The sequence below is a fragment of the Hetaerina americana genome, unplaced genomic scaffold (assembly GCF_022747635.1).
Source record: "Hetaerina americana unplaced genomic scaffold, ioHetAmer1.1.p SCAF_36, whole genome shotgun sequence".
Lineage (NCBI taxonomy): Eukaryota > Metazoa > Arthropoda > Insecta > Odonata > Calopterygidae > Hetaerina > Hetaerina americana.
In genome coordinates, this window is record NW_027286941.1 from 4724948 (window position 1) to 4732701 (window position 7754).

The following is a 7754-nucleotide window of genomic DNA, read 5'->3' on the forward strand; positions in this document are numbered from 1 at the left end:
TAACACAAATAGAAAAGAATAGACACATTTAAAAGAACACTCACATGGTAAATTGTTCGAGCTTTCGGCCCTCTCAGAGGCCTTCTTCAAGAGAGACTGAAAATATTTGAAGAAGGCCTCTGAGAGGGCCAAAAGCTCGAACAATTTACCGTGTGAGTGTTCTTTTAAATGTGTCTATTCTTTTCTATTTGTGTTATATTGTGTCAGCCCATTATTGTGCCGCTCGTGTGAGTTTTTCCGTACAATCGTTATATATATATATATATATATATATATATATATATATATATATATATATATATATATATATATATATATATACATGCATACATATATATGTAGGGTTTATCATTTACTTTCTCTGTGCCACCTATGATTTCTGAGCCCTGAATGGAATTGATTACCTCATCTTTTTCTGATTGCTCAGAAAGATAACTAGCTGTGGTTTCAGCCAGTTTATTCCAAAAATTATCTATCTGCCCTTGATAGGACCTTCGTATTGTCTCACAATTCTCTTTTGCTTTGGCTATAAGCCTAGCGGAGCCTTTTATTATGCACTCCAATCAATTACCTGGCTGAAGTATTTCCTCAGACCTCTTCAGCCGATCGCCTAGACAGGGCTGCATATTCTCCAAATTTTTTCAATTCTCTTCTAGAAAGGCATGAGCAAATACTCTGCTTAATTTTTTTCACACATTATCAGTGTATAAAAAGATATAATACATGAGCAATATTGAAAATTCCATAATAATTAATAAATAGTGTAGAGAAATCTGACCTTTTTGGAGATTCTTGCGAAACATTTCTAAATACCAATGTTTAATGCATTTTAACAATCTTGTTCAATTATCGCTCATAATAAATATTTAAAACAAATGTTTGAATATTTAAATGGGATAATAACTACAATTGGCCCTTAGCCAGATTCAGGCAACATAAATTGAAATTATACATGCCTGTCTAGACAGAATATATGAAGTAATAAGATTATCATGTGACAAAATTTCTCATAAAATTGCAGAATAAAAAAATATTATAGAAATTTTCCATTTGATGACTCATTATATATGTATTACACAATGTTCTGGTAAAAAAATAAAGATAGGTGCAAACTTATGTACATTTTTTTTAATCTGGGAGGAGTGGGTGGATGTGTTAAGAAAGGTAAAAATGGAAATTAGGAAAAAGTAGGCATTGCACTGCTAAATAAAAATTTAAAAGCAGTATATTTTGTGGTAATGTGTTTATAAGTTGTATTACAACATCTTATGGCAACCTTTCAGCTCTTATTCTTTCTTTCTTTCCTGCAACATCCATCCCCTGCTCCCAGGATGTTAAAAAATGTATATATAATGGCAATAGATAATTTTTTATTTGAAGATGATATATTACATTGAAATCAAGCCATACAAAAACCGTATTATGTGGAAACCTGATATTATCCATCTTTAATATATGTGACTTACAGCAGATCACCTTTGAAACTATCCAAATTACAAATTGTAGAAGTCAGATCAAAAAAATAAGTGTGTTGATTAAAATTGAAAATGAATTAAGAATAATTACAAAGCATTTACTATTTTAGTACTATTTACATCTCTAAATTCTAACATACATTCTCAAATCTAAGTCTTCTAAATAACATGAGGAGGGGCTGAATATTACTTGAGTTTGCAGTTGCAGTCTGTGAGTTCTTTGCAATTTTCCTCCCATTCATCTGCCATTGCTGGGAGAGAATCCAGCTGAAGGAATGAATTCTGTAATTGGTTCCCAAACTGGTCCCATATTTGTGTAGTTTCCATCATAATCTTCCTTGTCTGCAGCATAATCAGTACTTAAATCCAAATCCAAAATTATCTAATAAATATTTTAATTAACTTTTGCCATTTCAACTTTGGCATAAGCTTGATAATAATAATGGAGTAGTAGTGCAGTAAAAGAAAAGGCCACTAAATATGCAAATCTGCTCCTGTCGTAATAAATACAACAATGAGAACCCAGGATATGTTGAAATCATACCAATAGTAATAGCATGTGTAGGAAATATCCTGAGACACTGCAAAAATGGGAAATATGATCACAGTTATTAAGTCAGTGATCATTTATGCATGTTATCTTCATTTATAGTCTACAGCCTCAATTAAAATCCATTAACTAATGCATAATTTAATTTTAAGACCGACCAGAATTTAGTTTTGTTTCATTTATTGGATATCATCATTCTAGGTCTACCAAGGTTATAGAATGTACTATTTCAACTGTGTTAATTTTCTAGCTCTAAATTTTCATTAGATTTTCACTACGCTAAGGTCTTATACCAATATTAGAAATGCTGTTAGAGACCCGAGAGATTATTGGTGTTATTGATTGAAAAACAGCTATTAGTTATTGAAATTAAAGTTTAGGGAATAAATTTCGATGTTAGTAGTGCTGTCAAGACCAAGGTCATTTTCTAAATAAATTCTGTAAGGAATTACTTATTTCATTCCAATATTTTGTATAAGTTCCATAAAGTTAAGCTGAGACAGCACAAGCTATTAGAATGCTCAAAATATTTATTGTCTATTGTAGTTTCCATTTCCATTTATGTTGTGATTTTTATTTTGTGTATATTTTAAAGAAAACTACTTCTTCTGCTTAAGAAACTCCAGGATTAAGTTGTGAGTTTACGCATATTTGAACTCAGCTTCAACTTTGAATATTCTTAAATGTATAGCGGAAATACTGTCATTAATATGATCCTCCATGGATGAAACAGTAACACAACACTCAAAATCCTTTTCATCAATTTTTCCTATCTCCTTATGATTTCTTTTTAATTTCCATATCCTTTCCTGCCATTCCCAACACCATCGCATTTGTTTTTCTTTCAGTTCACCTCACATTCGCCATCCATCTTCAAAGCCAAATTTGAAAAGCTTCAAATCTACGTCTATCATGCTGCTTCAAAGACCATGTTTCCAAACCATGAATAACCATACTCCATTTCAGATTTATTGGCCTTTTTGAAATATTGATACTCAACACCCCTGTTACCGATTCCCTCCTCCTAATGAAAGCTTCTTTGCCTAATGCAATTCTTCTCCTTATATCCCTAGTACTTTGACCATTAGGGTCGAAAACACTTCCAAATTACACAAACTGATCCCAATCCTCCAGTTTTGGCCCTCGTATTTTAATATTTAACTTTGCCTTTGTCTTTCTGCAAAACGACATGACCTTTGTTTTTCCTACAATAATTCTCATTACATATCCATCTAGGCTGTAGATGAGACTCCATAGTCATGATCTGAACCCAAAATAAAGACTACTATCTATCTATCTATGGCACTGAATATCCAATGTTCTCAGCAAAAGCTCACAACCTTTCGGCTAGCCGATAAATTAAAGCTGAATCATCAGGAAACCTCAGTTGTGTTTTCCCCAAGAATCATTAATCATTTTCTCCATGCACGCAATAAACAGCACTGATTTAAACGGACATTCCTGTTTTCTTCTCTCCGTAACTTGGCCTATTCCGACCCTCCATCCACCATTTGCTCCTTAGTAGTCTGAGATATGTACAGGTTGGGGATAAGCCTTCAATCCTTCCATTCTACTTAGTACACCTATTTACTGCAATATTATTTACTTTTGAATTTACATTTTTTAATTATCTTGGGCCTAAGGGGGGGCTAGAATGATTATTTCCTTCCTTCCATTATTAGAAAATGAAAATTTATTGACACCAAATTTATGCTAACAGAGTCTAAATCAAAATGGAAAAAATTATGAAAAAAGGAAAACCAGAGGAAATGTGCAAGGATAGTGCTTTACAGGAGGTATTAGTAAAAAGGAGAATGTTTTCTCATTAAACCTAAAATTAATGGTTGATGAAAAATCCAAAAGAAAAACTCTGGGACAAGTGCAATTACCCACGGTAATTGAATAAGTTTAGAAGACTTTTCTATTAGTAGGAATTGCATTTCTCAAATTCTTGGAATGATTTTTCATCAAAATGTAAGATTAAGGGTATTTGAAAATCCAAAGACTGGGAGAGGTGGCGATGCTTGCCTACATTTCCGCAAAAATCTTTCGGGTTGGAGTAAAATGGGGGAGGTTATACTTCGTTATAGAATCGTATATTCGATTATCGTTTTGTTCCACGAGTGCAGGCTTCTTTGAAAATTCCAATGTACCCACGCTGGAAACCGAACCGGTCTTATTCCCAATCCTCGGTGATGGCGTCAACTGCGGCCGCACATTCAAGTGCCGCACATTCGAGAGAGAATGAAACAGTGGGACTGGGAAAATAGTTATGAAATGGAAAATTGCGTCCGATGATACATTAATTCATATGTGTACATGAAGTTCACAATTATTCAAATTCAAAAAACAGGTAAGCGATTAATTGTATTCGATGGTTTTTGGCTCAACTTTGTGGAAGTTCAAGTTCATTAAATGAAGAACACAATATATGTTAGAAATTAGAAGAAATTCTAAAAATGATCATTTGGGCAACGGTTTATTGTTTGAAAACCTCTCCGCAATCCTGGAAGCATCCCTTTTCTTCACGGAAAGACTAACTTCTCTTTCCCCTCCCCAATTTGAACCCCACTAATCGCCTTTCCTGAGACTTAACATCCCTCTCCTCCTTCTCATCAACGCTGATCACAACCCCTCCTCTTTCCCCCTCTCTCACCCACCCCTTCCCCCACAAGAATGGTGTATAAATAGACCACAACTTGAGTAATTTGCACCTCATGATAACGCCTAAGCGTTGAAACTAGTAGTACCACAATAAAGAACAGTGAAAAAATACATTGTGTTCTTCATTTAATGAAGCGGTGAATTGATTAATTTTTGTTCGCATTTATTGACTTAAATCATGAAACGCATTAGTCCTCATCCCTAAATAAAAATACTTAAAATGAAAAATGATTTTGTGATAAGTCTTAATTGCACCAAAGCGAGTCTCGGAACGGATAAACCCTTTTCTTGAATACCAACCACGTCAGCGATTAGACGTAATGGCGACATCCATACCACCCTAAAGCATGTGAGTGGAAAACTTCATGTTGCGTCTTCCTCCTCTGCTCCTAGTTTCCCATTATTCCCCTCTAAAACTGGGCTCAATTTTGCGAATGACATTGGACATTTATGGGAGAGACCCTGCATATTTTTAGTAATATATTATAACACAAGAAGTAAGTCAAAAATGGTGGAAAAAATCAAATTAATTGCGTAGAAAGAGTGTCAACGTGCAGACTGTCTGAATCATGCAATTTATACTTACAAATTTATCCTGCTTACAAGAAGAAAGAGACTGAAAACCCTTAAAAATATGTAGCTAAAGACACTCTTTTAAAGGATATTTCGCTGACAACTTTCAAAAAACAAGCTTGTTTTTTTCAAAGATTCGCTTGTGAAACACAAAGTAACATCAGCCTGACTTCCGGCGCTCAACTTCAGTTGCGCTTCACTGCCAAGGCCTCTTGTTGGGAAGACCGTTTGCCAAAAGTTGATAGAATATTGTCCATTTGCACATTTTCAAGGTACAAGGCAAGTACTTGTATATGAAGGCCTCCGGTGAAAGGGGTGCGGTACCTTGTGATATGTGTGGAACCGTAACTTCATTTTTATAGTGTGATATTTTCTACTTCCGGTAGTAATCCGGCCGAACACAGTGAACCTAAAGTGAAACTAGGAGAGAAAAAATAATAATCTTGTTTTGCTAAAAAACAATTCCAATCGAGAGTCCTAGTGACTTTCCTTGCAAAAATTTAATATCAGACAACCGACGGAAAAATGGCCGTTTATAATTATTTCATGTTTCCTATAAGTATATACCTTACTAATTACCAATTGAGAGGTAAAGGATAGCTTGACGAAAGAAATTTAGTTCAAATAGATTGAAAATTACGTACAGTTATCTAACACCTAATGTTACGCATATCCTATTTGAACTAAATGATGTTTCCAATTGAAGTCTTCGAGGAATATTTTTAAAACCCTGCTCCTTTATATCCATCTTATATTGACTTAAGACCTGGCGACGTCGACCTCATTGGCACTTGCATGATGGACTGTATAAAAATTTACGAATAGATTTTATTTTGCTTGTGAAGAAAATTAATAAGTTTTCCTACTTATTGTCACGTTTATTCTTAAGAAATCAGAAGACTCCTGCCACTCTGAAATCTACCTGCACTGGTAGAATAACAATAGTAATATATTTTAAATCAGAAGACTTGGGATGAATCAGACGAAATTTTTGTATAAGTTATGAAATTTTTCCTTATAAAGTTACTATTAAATCAGGTGTTATGGAAAGTATTTCTTCATAAAAGTCCATATCAATGATAAACAATGTTTTTCAAGTGATTTCACTTCTTCGAAAAGGTTATAAATATCGTAATAAACTTATCAAAAACTGGAGATCTCAATCTCAAAGGAAACTTTTCATATGCAAACGCTTAATGGCGTCAGGGAAATATTTTAAAGACAGTATAGTTGTGGTCGAATTTTATTTTAGACGGATATTGATTTATCTATTTAAAAAAATTACTATGCTATCGGTCGGGGAGTGAACTTTTCTTCTTACTATTCGGTGTTTAATTCTTCGATTACGCGGCTACACACTTTCGAAAAATGTGTCGATCGGCTTTAAAAAAATAAAGGTTTCCTTAAACGAGTTGTTGGAAAATGCAATGATATACTAAGAGAGAGGCGTATGTCGCTTTAGTAAAGATATGGAGCCTCTTGATTCTCGAAGGCAGCCAAACAAGGAAGGCTTTGAAAAATGTACTGGGCAACCGAGTTTTTCGCGACTCAGAGGGAATTATTATGTCACCAAATTCTATTTGTAGATTCAATCTCCCTGATAAAATAAGGGCAATAGACACCGTCACAGATGAATTCAAGAGCTCGTTGTTCCTCCAAACAATACGCAATCATAGCAAAATCGAATCCAAGAGCCGGAAAGAATGTTACAGACGAAGGAGTCGAAATAACGAAGTTTTACAGCACTCGAAAAGGTTTAAGGCAAATATATGCTTTTGTGGTGGCATTGGTGTCATGTTGCATACTCGTCTTATTTATCAGATGACAATAATTTTCCAAAAGTATACATTCTCTAAATAAGTATACAGGGTTCGTCCGGAAAATAAGTGTACTGAGCTCAGGAAAAAAAATGTATTACACTTTTACATATCTTAAGCTAATATTCCTCAAAATAGGACCCTTGTGAGTCGATACACTTGTTCCAGCGGCGTTCCCATTCCTGGAACGCTCCCGCGAAGGCATCATCGGGAACCTCTCGAAGACACGTCGTCACGGCCTCTTTGACGGCGTCCAAAGTCCCGTATCGCGTTCCTTTCAAACTCCTCTTTATCTTCGGGAACAGTTAGAAGTCCGGTGGTGCCAAGTCCGGGCTGTAGGGCGGGTGCGGCAGCGTTGCCACACCGTGCTTGGCCAAGAAGTCCGACACGACAAGCGCGGTGTGAGACGGCGCATTGTCGTGATGCAGCCGCCAGATGTTTTTGATCGCTGGCCGGACGCGGGCGACTCGTTTTCGAAGCCTGTCGAGCACTTGGACGTAAAATGCAGCATTTACAGTTTGTCGTTCAGGTACAAATTCGTAGTGGACGACTCCCCTTTTGTCAAAAAAGACAATGAGCATCGCCTTGATCCGAGATTTGCTCATGCGAGCTTTCTTTTGACGGGGTGATGATAGGGTGTGCCACTCCGCACTTTGTCTCTTCGACTCCGGGTCG